The following is a 15,554-nucleotide window of genomic DNA, read 5'->3' on the forward strand; positions in this document are numbered from 1 at the left end:
AAACTATAACCACAATTGTAACCCATTTTCTTGTTAATTCTCTGTTTATCTCTTGAAGTGTATTGTTTAGGTTTTCCAGAAAGATTTAAATCTTTTATTTTAGAAATATTAATTTCTGTGATTTTGAAAACCTTTTGAATCATTTCAATTTTAACACTTCTTATTGGAAAAATCTCATCAGAAAATAATTTGTCAGAATCTTTCAAAGTATATGCTACTTTGACCGGTTCGTCATTCAAATTAGATTTTGATAGCAAAAATTCCTTATCATAAACCCGTTTGTCCTTTTTGATTGTTGACTTTGACTTGTCGGACTCAGACTTTGACTTGGATTTGGACTCCGTTTTTGACTCCTCTACATCATCTTTATCCAACACCTAATCGACCACACTTTTTATCAACTCGGACTCATGATCAGTGTCAGGCGATGTGAACGTGACATCAATATTTTCTAGCAAGTTATCTGAAGACACAGACTCCCATTTTAAGTTTGTTGCCTTTTCGACTCTTTCAGAATTTGCATTTCGAGGAGAATATCCATTTTCGACCGGGGGCGGACATCTATTGTAGACAACACTTGGTTTCTAACCAGAAATTTCTACTTCATCCTCTTCTTTTGTCTCGGACTTCTTTTCTTCTGAAGCCTTTTCTTCCTCAAACATCTTCAATCTTTTCACAATCGGATAAATCCTGTCAACAACAAAAGTAGAACATGAGTAACTTTTCAATAAATTGTTGACTCTTTCTGTTTCAATTCTTTGTGTTGCCAACTTCAATTCCAGCTCAGCAGACTTTTCTGTGTAGTAGTTGACGTCATCAAGCTGTCTCATGTAAGCTCCTTTGAGTGTATTCATTACAACAGCTTGTTCACTGTTCGATTCGGTGTATTTGTTCATTTCTCTGTTCAATGTATCATATGATTCTTTCAACCTTTTAATGTTATGTAGCAACTTGTTGTTTGGCTTGATCAAAGAATCACAATTCAAACACTTGTCTGGAACTTTGACTGCTTCAGTATCAGCTTTGATTTCAAATTCTGGAACTTCTTTGACTGTTCTCACTTGAACTTCTTCTTCTCTTTTCTTCTTTTCAGCTTCAGCTTTTCTCATTTCTTCCTCTTTTTCCTCTTCATATCTTTTCCATTTCTCCTCTTCAGCTTACCTAATTTTTCTGTATTTTTCTGCCCAATACTCATCATAAGCATTGGCAACAAAGGCTTTAACATTTGACATCTCTTTGGCCATGAATTCTTGGTCTGGACAATAATTGTCCTAACTAAAACCTTCAGCCAATTTTTCATCGTCTTGATCTGCCAAGCATACTTTTCTATCCGTTGGAATGTATTTATCCCAACTGAATTCACTCTCTTTGCCCTGATTAACCAGACAAGCTCTCTTTGAATCTTCAATCACACTTCTACCATGTGCAGTTTGTGCCTGATGCGGTGCCTGTTGTTGTTGATATGGCTGTTGTGTGACTTGATGATAAATCGCCTTTTTGTAGTAGTCGTTGTTTCCGAAAGGGTTTTGAGCTCCACTCACTTCTCGATTTGTACACTCTCTATTGAAATGCCCATTTTCCCTGCAACAAAAACAAGTAACTTTAGACTTATCAAAAACTAAAGTTGAAAGAAGTGCCTCGCGAAAATCATCTCTTCCTGTAATTTGTTTAAACTTTTCAGCCCGTCTCAACACACTAGCCATGCACCATTTAATATCCATCAATTCCATTTCCTTGGCATCAATTTGATCGTAATCCTCTTTTGTGAGCATTGGATTCCCGATCCTTCCTGCAACTAAGCCTCCATAAGATTCAAGCACTGTTACCAACAAAGACATGTGACTTTTAGCAACTTCCTCAGTATAATTCTGATCATTTTCAAGCTTCAAGGCAATATTGCATTGAAGAACTTTGCCACTCTTTGTCGTAGAAAATTGTGGATCATATGTTGGAAATGAAGAGAATCCTGTTGTGCTGCTTGATCCCTGAGATGAACTTTCAGAAGAACCTTTTGCATTATAAGCAGTTTCAACCTTTCGAGAAAAATTTGTCTTCTCACTAACACCACTTTTGAAATACAAACCAATATCTTGTTCTCCATCATAGTTCTTCATCCTAGCAATCTTTCTCTGCTCCATCTCTTGAGCTTCAAGATGTTTGATGAACCCTCCCAGAGTTAGATCGTTATATTCTGTTCTATTATTCCTCAACTGTGACAACTCGACCTTTCGACTTTAAATGCACGTTGACTTTGACTGTTGATAGTTGACTTGTTGACTTGTAATTGTACATGTTATATGTTAATGAAACGTATTGTATTATGCCTATATGTGATTACTATCATGATGTGAGTAGTAGTATAAAACACTTAGACTTATTCACCAATCAAACCATCTCGACGAATCAAACTTGTGATTCGCCAAGGACCACTCAACGAAACAGAAGCACTGTTTCGTCAACCCATTCTCAACGAAACAGCCTGTTTCGCCGGCCCATATGATTCGTCAAGCCCATTAAGGGCCCAGGACCATTAAGACACGTATATGTTAGACGGAACAACCACTTTCACCACACTTTAGCAAAACAGAAAACCCTAGAACTCCTGTGTGTGTGTGTGATGGCAAACCTGTGTTCTCGAAGTCCCAATTCAACCTTGTTAACATTCCTTTGTCGCGGTTAGTATTTTCTACTCGTATTGATTGATGGTTTGGGATTGTTGTAAACTGATTTCTGATGTAGTACTTATGCTCATGATTTATTGATAAATTGTTGTTGTTATGATATAGACTTATAGATTACGGATTTTATGCTAAGATTAGATTGTTGAACGGATTGATCGGTTGATACATAGGGCTTGATGTTCTAGACTAAACCCAACTGATGATTGCGGTTTGATAAATACGGTTGTGATGCCACCAGTTAGGTCTCAAACGATTGCTAAATGAATGCATGTATTAGCCCTAGTAGTATCAATGAATTCGTGTATTGATTTGATGATGATTTCTGTGTTATATGATTTACGGTATGATGATGACGGCTATTAACCATGATTAGGGTTTCTGTGATAAGTTCTGTAATTGACTGCATGATTTTCGGTAACTGACATGTTGACGTAACTGCTGCTTAACGAAAGTGAATGTTTGACGAATTGGAAGTCTTGGCGAAACAGAATGTGTTTCGCCAAGGATGTCGACGAATTAGAAAATGTATTTGGCCAAAGGTTCTTAACGAAATAGAACCCCTATTTCGCCAAAGGGTAGTTGACGAAACACATTGTGTTTCGTCAACCTGTGTTTCGCCAAATTATGTGTTTCGCCAACCTCTGTAACTTGCACAGTAAACTGAGTTAATTCTGTTAAGTGTTAACTGAGTTAACTAACTGATGTTAAACACTATGCATGAATTGTGTGATGTTGATTAGTGATGTGTACTACTTGGTGATCATTGATTATGCTTATACGTGAACTGTATGAATTCAAACTGATTGTGTATGTGCATACTTTAGGACGTGATTGATTAATTGCAAGAACATACTTAGCATACCGAGCAAACCCAAGGTGAGTTCACACAGCCAAGGCATGGGGTTCCCAGGGTGGGAATGGGATTGAATGAATTATATGTACATACTTAGTTAATGGAACTTTATGATACGAGTCCTCAGGGTGAGGATGGTGAAGGATAAGATACGGCTAGACTAGTATACCTACTTGAACAGATCTTCGCACACACGCCAAGGGTTGGCTGCGATAATTATGACTGATCTTCGCACACATGCCTCGGGAAGGCTGCGAACTATACATATTAGAACTTCGCACACATGCCAGGGTGGCCAGCGATACAAATATACATAGTCTAGGATATTTGGGAGTATTAACCCAAATCTTCGCATACATGCCGAAAGGGCCCGCGATGGAAAACAATACTATACATGAGCAATGAACGAACTAATACGATACATGATTAGATGAACGAACGCAATGCTTGCTATACTATTTCTATTACTGAACTTACTTTCTGTGAACTCGCTCAACTAGTTGTTGACTCTCTGCTGCATGCCTTGCAGGACCTTAGGTACATTATGGAGCTTGCACAGGAAGGAGCAGGTCGTTGTGGGCAAAGGATCGTGAATGCTATTTGAACACTTATGATGTTTCATACATTAATATTTATGTTTGGGTTACTTAAATGCTTCCGCTATACTTAACTATATTACATGTTCAATATGATTGGTGGTTAAGATCCTGGTCAGTCACGTCTCCAAGCGGTGGTACTCCGCATGTGGATTTTGGGGGTGTGACAGATTGGTATCAGAGCCATTGGTTATAGAGAACTTGGTTTTAATATGGGAAAACGTTTTTATTAAAACCGGACTATAACCAGAACAGTGCTCTCAACGATCCACAACGACGCTTCGCTCCACGTGCAAGACTCGACATCCTAGGTAATATGGTTTATGTTTATTACCTGCTTGCTAGAACTATATAGAACTTTGCTCGTAGTACACTAGATACACATGACTTTATTACGTGAGAATACCTACGTGCTTACGCTTTTCTGTCATCGCCCTACTCGCGAACCATTCTCACTTACGCTACTTTTACAATGAAGATCATGTCTGGACGAATTAACATGACTCAAGCCCAGCTAGAGGCTCTCGTTCAAGCTCAAGTTGCTGCGGCACTTGCAGCCACACAAGCAGGAGGTATATCCTGTGGTTATAGCACACCCTAGGATCTTTAGGTCCTACATTCCTAAACTAGCCCTTGTATTTAAACTTTGTCCTATTCGTACACAATAGGTCAACACGCGCAGCAACCTGTCTGCACTTTCAAGAACTTCATGGACTGTCGTCCAAGTACTTTCAGTGGCACAGAAGGAGCAGTGGGACTACTCCATTGGGTTGAGAAGCTCGAGTCGGTATTCGAGATGTGTGAATGCCCTGAGGCTCGCAGGGTCAAGTACGCCACTGGTACTTTGGAAGGAATCGCGCTAACCTGGTGGAACACGCAAGTACAGATATTAGGGTTGGCAGCTGCTAACGCCACCCCTGGAACGAATTCAAAGAACGCATTAAAAGGGAATACTACACGCGTGATGACATCCACAAGTTGGAAGTGGAGCTTTACCATTTGAAAATGACGGGGTCAGAAATAGAAGCTCATACGAAACGGTCGAACGAACTGGCCATCCTGTGTCTAACCATGGTGGACCCTCCAAGCAAGCGTATCGAATTGTACCTCAAGGGTCTGGCCTCAGAGGTTCAGAGCCATGCTGCATCGGCTAACCTCGACAATAACCAAGACATTCAGCGTCTTGCTCATCACCTCACGGATCAAGCAGTGGAACAGAACAGGCTGCCTAGTTGTATCAGCGCTATTACTACCGTTATCACTTCTGCTACTCCCGCTACTACTAGTGACAACAAGCGGAAATGGGATGAGTATTCCAGCAAGGGTTCCGCTACCGTTCAGTCTCAAGCACAGCAGCAGCGCAAGAATAGTAATCACCAGAGCCGAGTCAGCCAACTTCTGGTGGTTAGGGGCAGGGTGGATATCGGGGAATTCACCCAATGTGTAACTAATGCAACAGACACCACGGTGGTTAGTGCAACGAGGGACGTTGTTAGAGGTGTCTCAAGATGGGCCATGAAGCTAAGGATTCAGGAGCCCACGGCCTGCAAATCAGAATCTCCAGCAGCAACAGCAAGCAGAAATCCTATGCAAAGAAAAGATTGTTCGCATTCCTCGTTCTGGTCAAGAACCTCTCGAAGTTCAAGGCGACAAGAGTGGTGCCGTGGTTGGCATCATCTCTTTCTTGAAGGCTCAGAAATGTCTGCGGAAGGGTCACACCGCAATCTTGGCACTCGTTTCAGATGCATCAGTGAAGGAAAAGAAACTGGAGGATATTCCAGATGTACGCGACTACCCTCAGGTGTTTCCTGAAGATTTACCTGGATTACCGCCTCACCGTCAGGTCGAATTTCAAATCGAGCTCGCTCCAGGAGCAGCACCCATAGCTCGCGCACCATATCGTCTAGCTCCATCAGAATTGGAGGAACTGTCAAAGCAGCTACAAGAGCTCTTGGAAAAGGGCTTCATTCGTCCAAGCTCTTCGCCTTGGGGAGCTCCAGTATTATTCGTGAGAAAGAAAGACGGTACGTTCAGAATGTGCATAGACTACCGTGAACTCAACAAGGTGACGGTGAAGAACCGTCATCCTCTTCCACGCATAGATGACTTATTCGACCAGTTGCAAGGGTCGTGTTATTACTCCAAGATAGACTTGAGGTCTGGTTATCATCAGTTGAGAGTCCGGGATGAGGACGTCTCCAAAACCGCTTTCAGAACTCGTTACGGTCACTACGAGTTTCTAGTCATGCCATTCGGGCTAACGAACGCGCCTGCCGTATTTATGGACCTGATGAACAGGGTGTGCAAGCCGTACTTAGACAAGTTTGTGATTGTCTTCATCGATGACATACTGATTTACTCCAAGAGTCAGGAGGAGCACGAACATCATCTGCGATTGATCTTGGAACTTCTTCGAAAGGAACAATTGTACGCCAAGTTTTCCAAATGCGACTTCTGGCTTCGTGAAGTCCACTTCTTAGGCCATGTGGTGAACAGGGATGGGATTCATGTCGATCCATCCAAAGTAGATTCGATCAAGAACTGGCCTGCACCGCGTACACCAACAGAAATACGCCAATTCTTGGGTTTGGCGGGTTACTACAGACGATTCATAAAAGACTTTTCCAAGATCGCACAGCCGCTTACGCTACTGACACAGAAGTGTGTCACCTATCGCTGGGGAGAGCCCCAGGAGACCGCTTTTCAGTACCTAAAGGATAGGCTTTGCAGCGCACCTATTCTCTCATTGCCGGAGGGCACAGATGACTTCGTGGTTTATTGTGACGCATCGATACAGGGACTTGGGTGTGTATTGATGCAACGGGATAAGGTTATTGCCTACGCTTCTCGTCAACTCAAGGTTCACGAACGGAACTACACGACGCACGATTTAGAGCTGGGAGCTGTTGTTTTCGCGCTTAAGATATGGCGACACTACCTGTACGGTACCAGGTGCATGATTTACACCGATCACAGGAGTCTCGAGCATATCCTTAAGCAAAAGGATTTGAACATGCGTCAACGAAGATGGGTTGAACTACTGAACGACTACGAATGCGCCATCAAGTATCATCCAGGCAAGGCCAATGTTGTGGCCGACGCCCTCAGTCGAAAGGACACCCTACCTAGGCGCGTGCGAGCGCTACAGCTTACTATTCAGTCCAGTCTTCCTGCACAGATACGAACTGCTCAGGTAGAAGCTTTAAAACCCGAAAACGTCAAGGCTGAAGCCTTACGCGGCTCAAGGCAACGAATGGAACAAAAGGAAGACGGCGCCTACTATGTAACGGGGCGTATTTGGGTCCCACTTTTTGGCGGTTTACGCGAGCTGGTAATGGATGAAGCTCATAAGTCTCGCTACTCGATACATCCAGGTTCGGATAAAATGTACCACGATCTCAAAACAACATACTGGTGGCCTAGCATGAAAGCCCACATCGCTACTTACGTCGGCAAGTGTTTGACATGTGCAAAAGTCAAAGTGGAATATCAGAAACCAGCGGGCTTACTTCAGCAACCTAAGATACCGCAATGGAAATGGGAAGAAATTTCCATGGATTTTGTTACAGGCTTACCTAGATCCCAGCGTGGGAATGATACCATATGGGTGATCGTGGATCGACTCACCAAGTCTGCACACTTCCTGGCTATAAAGGAAACGGATAAGTTCTCCATTCTCGCAGACATCTATCTTAAAGAAGTTGTTTCGAGGCACGGGGTGCCCACCTCCATCATTTCGGATCGGGATGCATGATTCACGTCAGAGCTATGGCAAGCGATGCACAAATCTTTCGGCTCACGGTTAGACATGAGCACGGCGTATCACCCTCAGACGGATGGGCAGTCTGAGCGAACGATCCAAACTCTTGAAGACATGCTTCGGGCATGTGTTATCGATTTCGGCAACGGCTGGGAAAAACATCTCCCTTTGGTGGAGTTCTCATACAATAACAGCTATCACACCAGCATACAAGCCGCTCCATTCGAGGCATTGTACGGACGTAAATGCCAGTCACCTCTCTGTTGGGCAGAGGTGGGAGATAGTTAGATCACGGGTCCAGAGATTGTAGTGGACGCCACGGAAAAGATTGCACAGATACGACAACGCATGGCGGCAGCACGCGACCGTCAGAAAGCCTACGCGGATAAGCGTAAAAAGCCATTGGAATTTCAGGTCGGCGACCGGGTATTACTTAAAGTCTCACCCTGGAAGGGTGTGGTACGTTTTGGCAAACGGGGAAAACTAAACCTACCAGCTAAACCTACCAGCTGAACTCGGTGCAGTTCACAATGTATTCCACGTGTCGAATCTGAAGAAGTGCCTATCAGATGAGACCCTCATAGTTCCTTTTAAGGAACTCACTATCGACGAGCGGTTGCAGTTCGTCGAGGAACCAGTTGAAATCACGGACCGGGATGTTAAGGTCCTCAAACACAAGAGAATCCCTCTTGATTCGAGTTCGTTGGAACTCCTGTCGTGGCCCAGAGTACACCTGGGAACGCGAAGACCAGATTACAGAAAAGTATCCCCAGTTATTCGGAACCAATGCAACCACTGCTGAGGCTGAAGCTACTACTGCGGAATTTCGGGACGAAATTCCAGATCAACGGGGGGAGCATGTGACACCCCAGGAAAACCAGTGAACGATGCAACCTATCTAGCTTCCTCAGTAAGTACACGTACCAAATTTCGGGACGAAATTTCTTTCAAGTTGGGGATAATGTGACAACTCGACCTTTCGACTTTAAATGCACGTTGACTTTGACTGTTGATAGTTGACTTGTTGTCTTGTAATTGTACATGTTATGTGTTAATGAAACGTATTGTATTGTGCCTATATGTGATTACTGTCATGATGTGAGTAGTAGTATAAAACACTTAGACTTATTCACCAATCAAACCATCTCGACGAATCAAACTTGTGATTCGCCAAGGACCACTCAACGAAACAGAAGCACTGTTTCGTCAACCCATTCTCAACGAAACAGCCTGTTTCGCCGGCCCATATGATTCGTCAAGCCCATTAAGGGCCCAGGACCATTAAGACACGTATATGTTAGACGGAACAACCACTTTCACCACACTTTAGCAAAACAGAAAACCCTAGAACTCCTGTGTGTGTGTGTGTGACGGCAAACCTGTGTTCTCGAAGTCCCAATTCAACCTTGTTAACATTCCTTTGTCGCGGTTAGTATTTTCTACTCGTATTGATCGATGGTTTGGGATTGTTGTAAACTGATTTTTGATGTAGTACTTATGCTCATGATTTATTGATAAATTGTTGTTGTTATGATATAGACTTATAGATTACGGATTTTATGCTAAGATTAGATTGTTGAACGGATTGATCGGTTGATACATAGGGCTTGATGTTCTAGACTAAACCCAACTGATGATTGCGGTTTGATAAATACGGTTGTGATGCCACCAGTTAGGTCTCAAACGATTGCTAAATGAATGCATGTATTAGCCCTAGTAGTATCAATGAATTCGTGTATTGATTTGATGATGATTTCTGTGTTATATGATTTACGGTATGATGATGACGGCTATTAACCATGATTAGGGTTTCTGTGATAAGTTCTGTAATTGACTGCATGATTTTCGGTAACTGACATGTTGACGTAACTGCTGCTTAACGAAAGTGAATGTTTGACGAATTGGAAGTCTTGGCGAAACAGAATGTGTTTCGCCAAGGATGTCGACGAATTAGAAAATGTATTTGGCCAAAGGTTCTTAACGAAATAGAACCCCTATTTCGCCAAAGGGTAGTTGACGAAACACATTGTGTTTCGTCAACCTGTGTTTCGCCAAATTATGTGTTTCGCCAACCTCTGTAACTTGCACAGTAAACTGAGTTAATTCTGTTAAGTGTTAACTGAGTTAACTAACTGATGTTAAACACTATGCATGAATTGTGTGATGTTGATTAGTGATGTGTACTACTTGGTGATCATTGATTATGCTTATACGTGAACTGTATGAATTCAAACTGATTGTGTATGTGCATACTTTAGGACGTGATTGATTAATTGCAAGAACATACTTAGCATACCGAGCAAACCCAAGGTGAGTTCACACAGCCAAGGCATGGGGTTCCCAGGGTGGGAATGGGATTGAATGAATTATATGTACATACTTAGTTAATGGAACTTTATGATACGAGTCCTCAGGGTGAGGATGGTGAAGGATAAGATACGGCTAGACTAGTATACCTACTTGAACAGATCTTCGCACACACGCCAAGGGTTGGCTGCGATAATTATGACTGATCTTCGCACACATGCCTCGGGAAGGCTGCGAACTATACATATTAGAACTTCGCACACATGCCAGGGTGGCCAGCGATACAAATATACATAGTCTAGGATATTTGGGAGTATTAACCCAAATCTTCGCATACATGCCGAAAGGGCCCGCGATGGAAAACAATACTATACATGAGCAATGAACGAACTAATACGATACATGATTAGATGAACGAACGCAATGCTTGCTATACTATTTCTATTACTGAACTTACTTTCTGTGAACTCGCTCAACTAGTTGTTGACTCTCTGCTGCATGCCTTGCAGGACCTTAGGTACATTATGGAGCTTGCACAGGAAGGAGCAGGTCGTTGTGGGCAAAGGATCGTGAATGCTATTTGAACACTTATGATGTTTCATACATTAATATTTATGTTTGGGTTACTTAAATGCTTCCGCTATACTTAACTATATTACATGTTCAATATGATTGGTGGTTAAGATCCTGGTCAGTCACGTCTCCAAGCGGTGGTACTCCGCATGTGGATTTTGTGGGTGTGACATCAACATCATCAAAAACGTTCCCCAAACATCATGTGGCAACGCATCTGCCAGCTTCTCAATCAACTCATCTTTACTTTTGTGGATGCCCAATCTCGTCATATTCTTCACCAAGTTACAGTATCTTTCAATAATCTGCTTGGTGTTTTCCATTCTCAAACCCCGGAATAAATCAAATTCCTTCTTCATTAGAGACACTTTGTTTCTGAGTAAATCTTCATTACTAAGAGACTTTGCTTCTAATTCTTTTCAGATCGAATATGCACTACCATCATGTTGAAATAAAATCAGTATGTCCTCTTTAATTGCCTGCTGCAACAAACTAACCATCAACTTCTCATCTTTCTATTTCTTTTTCTCTTCAGGACTTAATTCTCTAATTGGAATTGTCTTTCGATCACTGCCAAGAGGTCTAAAATATGGCACTTCAGTATGATCCCAAGCATCCAAATGATACGCCTCAACCCAGTTACCAAAACGTTCGGACCAACCGTTATAATCATCAATGTCCATAAGCTTAGGTGGTTTTTGAGTTGTTCCAGTTTCATTTTCAAGCAAAGCATTCTGAGTAATTGTGATAGGACTAGCAAAGGCATTGTAGAACTCGTTGTCCGTGTTTCAATTTCTCAAAAGTTCACAACTTTTCAAGATTTCAAGTGAAATACCAATAACCGTTTTCAAGCGAAATAACACGAATGTACTTCAAGCGAAATCTCTGTTTGAAGCTTTGAAGCGGAATCAACAATCACAATTTCAAGCGGAATATGCACGCTGAAGCGGAATCACAAGAATTTTCCAAGCGGAATCAACCTTTAAGCACAAACAAATGATACTTCAAGCGGAATCTCTGTTTTGAGCAGGATCAGATGAAATGTTCAAGCGAAATCAATCTTTCAAGTGGAAACAAAAGCTGATTTCAAGCGAAATCACCGTGACGTCATCTTTTTCGAAAATGATTTCAATCGAAATAACAAAAATCTCAAGTTTTAGATCGATTTTACTTCTGAAACTTTCAAGGATTTGTTAATACATGATTGCGACAGATGTGTGAAAATTTGAGCCAATTTGACCGTGAAAATTTTTCAATTTTGAAGAAGAAGGTGTAGAAAAGCAGAAAATACAGCTGAAATGACATGAACTCTTCCTCCTGAGCTCTGATACCACTTGTAGGATCGTTTTCTGACCCGAACGAGTCGATCAGAAGAGTAATTCACCAATTCAAGAGGCGGAAACTAATGAATCAGTGTTATTTCAGCCGTATTCACTTTAAATTGTTGATTTTATTGATATACAATCCCTTTACAAGCACGACAACACTTCGGCAGCACTTTGTTGCAAACCGGAAGACAATGTTAATGATTTCGCTCTAGACAACCCTATTTATAGGCGTTCCTATTCCGCTTGAACATGTATGTTCAATTCAAGCGGAATCACAATGAAACAACTCGAGCGAAATCAGCTTCTATACAACTCGAGCGAAATCAGTTTAGATGAGATTTCGCTTGAAATGACATAAGGTCATTTCAAGCGGAATCACTTACAATGACCATATTCTTGATTCCCGAGCCCGAAACTACCTATTTCTATACAAGACTCGATATAAGACGAAGTCGACAGACGGATGCACCAACAGGTGTGACAGTGATAGATCCGTCGGTAACTCCAGTGAACTGATCGACGTGTGGATGGTGTCGATAAAAGCTTGGATCATGGTGGTGAGTTTCATCTCTTTTTCAGTTCCATTCATCTTCAACCTACTGAAACCCTAAATTTGATTCCATGTATATGTGTTATCACTTTACTTTTTGTAGTATGTTCTTACATAGAAGCAATGTAAAACAGGTGCTTCATTCTTGAGGAAAACTACTTCTGATGCAAGATGCTGATGGAATGACCAAAGTTGATGACTAGGAAACATTGAAAATCAGGTTGGTCTGAGTTGCAGTCTGTCAAATTAAGTTATATAGATTTAATCAAGTTATATAGGTTTAATTTGTCTTAATACCTCATTGAATTGCTGGCAATATCAAGGCATATACTATATATTGCTCAATTTAGGTTATATTATATCTCTAGGTTCTAACATTTTAACTTGTTAAAATAGCCAAGAAAGAAAATGGGTCAATGGGTCGAATAACTTGAAAGTTTTCAAAAGTGTGCTCTTAGCGTGTGCTATCTTTATCTAACCCTCCAGATTGAATAGTATGTAGAAAGGGTATATGTAAATAGCGGTTGATGTTTCCCTAGCAGAGCCGGAATCCAAGATATCCCTATTGTGGCATTCAGTTCATGTGTACGTGCTTCTTTAAAGAAGAGAGCTCTGGCTACAGTTAGTTCCTTGTATTTAGTTACTTAATTTTCTTTTAGTTTTGTTTTTCGTTTCTGAATATTTCATTTTATGCTTCAAAGGAAGTGGTACCGCAACTTTCTGATTAAAGGGTTTCATATCGTGGTCCTCCTAACTGCTGGCTCTGGAGTTCGTGATATACGGTTTTTGTTCTTAAATAAGTTACTTAACATTATTTTGTACACTTAAAGCGGTACATGAAATCTTTTCTGATGATTTTTTTCCAAAAACTCACCTTCGGCTTTAGCATTGTCAATCGTCTTCCCAAGCTCAAAACCTGAAATTCACGTTCGCCAAGAGAGAAGTTAGGAAAGCAATTTGAATGTCTCATAAGCTTCCTAAGAGATACGAGATTCCATTCAGATTTTGGAACAAATAACAGGGTTATAGGTTATGCTCTTAGAGATTATCACTTCAAGAAGTTACCATTTGACTAAATTCTATAGTTTGTCTATGAAGATGTATAGTGGATTTCCTTTATTATTTGTTGACAAAATTTATCATGTTGTTTTCAAGAGATGGCTATGCTGGAGGCAAGGCGTCAGCGTGTTAAAGAAAATGTTGCCTATAAGTGTCATCTAAGCTTTGCTCATATTCTAATTGTCATCTATTGTTATTTCGTACCTGATCATATGAAACCCTTGTGTAATAACTAATAATTACTTTTATATGATCAAGTTCTCAAGAAGGAAGAAAAGAAAGCGAGGGAAAGCAGTGGTAGTAAAATAACAAGCATGGGTACGCTACATTTTCTTTTTTTACTTTAATTATAAATTTTCAACTTTAACTGAAAACATACGAATCAATATCCTTTGCTTATTCACCTCACTTACATTTGTATAGGTAAAGGCGATGGCCCAGACCTAAAAAGTTTCATTCAGCAACTCCCAGTTGCATGAGAAGGTAAAGTGTAAATCATGTATACAGATTTAAGATTTTATTTATTTAGTTATATTTTTTGCAAAAAAAAAGTGTTCAGGGTCAACTAACCTGACCCATTTTGACCCCAACAATATAAACTCACTATCAAACTCCTCTTTCAGTTATTTTCGAAAAATAGCCATAACTAATGATCAGCCGCCTACATATATGACAATTTTATTATTATGAATGTTTTCCATACATATATGACAATTTTATTTATTATGAATGTTTTCCATGAAGTTGATAAATCTGGGGAAGCATCTGAAGCGACAAGTAGCAACCGGTAAGTCAATTGACCTATCAGTCCTTATTTGGTCTACTTAAGCTTGTCAACATACTAGGATTCCTTTTATGTTTAATTTAATTTGAATTTCTAATCAAAGGAGTAATAAGACACAAGAGGAGAAAGAGGTTCAAGATCAAGCAAAACAAGAACCAGAGTAAGTGCTCTTTGTTCTTTTCCACTCCACGTATTGTTGGGGATCAGAAGATGTTTGTGCAGCGGAATTAGTGACTGAATTGAAATGCTCATGCATGATTGAACCAAATTGGATAGGCATTATTTGAAAAGGATGAATGATATAAGATGATATTAATGGACAATTCAAACGATAGTATGAATGTCTTGATAGCCGGACATATTGCCGGTAATACAATATATATATGCAGTGTTTTGGCGGTTGTTCTTGGCGGGTAACTGCCTCCGGCAGTTATTCGAATTCTTTTACCCGCTTATCATAGCCAATGCACGCACCTATCATCTAATAGTTTGAGTACTTATAATACATTAATATCCTACTTAGAAAATCCGAATAAGTACATAGTTAACATAACTAAGTTTAATAAATATATCTAACATAACCCCCCTTAAACTTGCTTATGTTTAACAGTTTTCTCCAACACGCTCCGGTTTGCTTCTTCGACTGCCCATCTAGCATAGTTGAAGTTAAATCGCTTCCTTTTCTTTCCTTGATTCCAATCAGCATCATCAACTCCAGCGAAGAGAGCAACTTGTCCTGAACCTGCAGATTGTGAGTAATCGTTATCTGCACTTCTTGCTTCTCTGTGAAAAGCCGTGGATGACCCTCCTTCTTCATGCACTACCTTCTTCTCCTGCACATTCCCTTGTATCGTTTTGTATTTATAATAGTATTCTAGGATGTCGAGATACATGGCATAAATGACCCTCATGTAGTCTCCATCTTCGTAATCAAATCCTAGATCTTTTGCAATTGCAGGCCACAAATTTTCCGTAGTGACTTCTTTGTATCCACCGTCGCTTGCCACTAGTATGTATAAACCTAACAGGTTTATTCTCTTCTTGTTTGGAGTAAATGGTGGAA

At 40.7% G+C, this 15,554-nt stretch overlaps 1 long non-coding RNA gene across 1 annotated transcript; it reads left to right on the plus strand.

The window, feature by feature from the left end:
* Nucleotides 1–13,979: 13,979 nt before the first annotated feature.
* On the plus strand, nt 13,980–14,495 carry LOC118480540. The gene is made up of 3 exons (XR_004863191.1): nt 13,980–14,025; nt 14,131–14,190; nt 14,452–14,495. It is a non-coding gene; the product is annotated as an uncharacterized LOC118480540 (long non-coding RNA).
* The last annotated feature ends 1,059 nt before the right edge of the window (nt 14,496–15,554 follow it).

This window comes from Helianthus annuus, chromosome 7 (assembly GCF_002127325.2).
Source record: "Helianthus annuus cultivar XRQ/B chromosome 7, HanXRQr2.0-SUNRISE, whole genome shotgun sequence".
NCBI lineage: Eukaryota > Viridiplantae > Streptophyta > Magnoliopsida > Asterales > Asteraceae > Helianthus > Helianthus annuus.